Consider the following 664-nt stretch of genomic DNA (forward strand, 5'->3'; position numbering starts at 1 on the left):
CTTCTTACCATCCTATCTACATCACATTTCAACTGTGTCTCGTATCGTAACATGATATCTTGACCTGAGTAAGTCCCTTCTTTTAGTTTTACATTAATATGTTCGTCATTAAGCCGTTGTCGTGGTATGTAGAATTATAACGAAGGAGCCCCCATCTTGTGGTTGTCCTGGATATCTTCGGAATGTAGCTGACCTATATAGCTATTTGGATGCCTCATCACTTACCCCGAATACATCTCCTGAAATCAGAGTCTTGTATAGGAAGCTAAAATGGCTATATAATTTATTCTTGTCATGACTACAAGTGTCTCTTTCTCTTCTTTGGCGTCTATCTCCCTGAAACTGATCAAGAGTATGTTTCATGTGTACTGAAAGGAAATTCATTGGTCGCATTTTATTAGCTTCTAAGAAGGAGAATTCTTCTGTCTTTAAAGGTAAAGATCAGGAGAATTCAGGAGGGATTTCTATGACGAGTTATCAGTGGAATTAGTAGATGCCCTCTCTCATGTGTCTCACACTGGCTGTTTTTGTTTTCACTTTCATTCTGGTTCTGTGCTGTTCAATCTCCATATATCTTATCTTTTCTCTCGAGGTTGATATTAGGAGGGACATGTGACTTCCTTCTTTATCTTTGTTTTACTGAAATCAAGAACAATGTTTTAAT

Source organism: Plasmodium inui (genome assembly GCF_000524495.1).
Source record: "Plasmodium inui San Antonio 1 unplaced genomic scaffold supercont1.104, whole genome shotgun sequence".
NCBI classification, from domain to species: Eukaryota; Apicomplexa; class Aconoidasida; order Haemosporida; family Plasmodiidae; genus Plasmodium; species Plasmodium inui.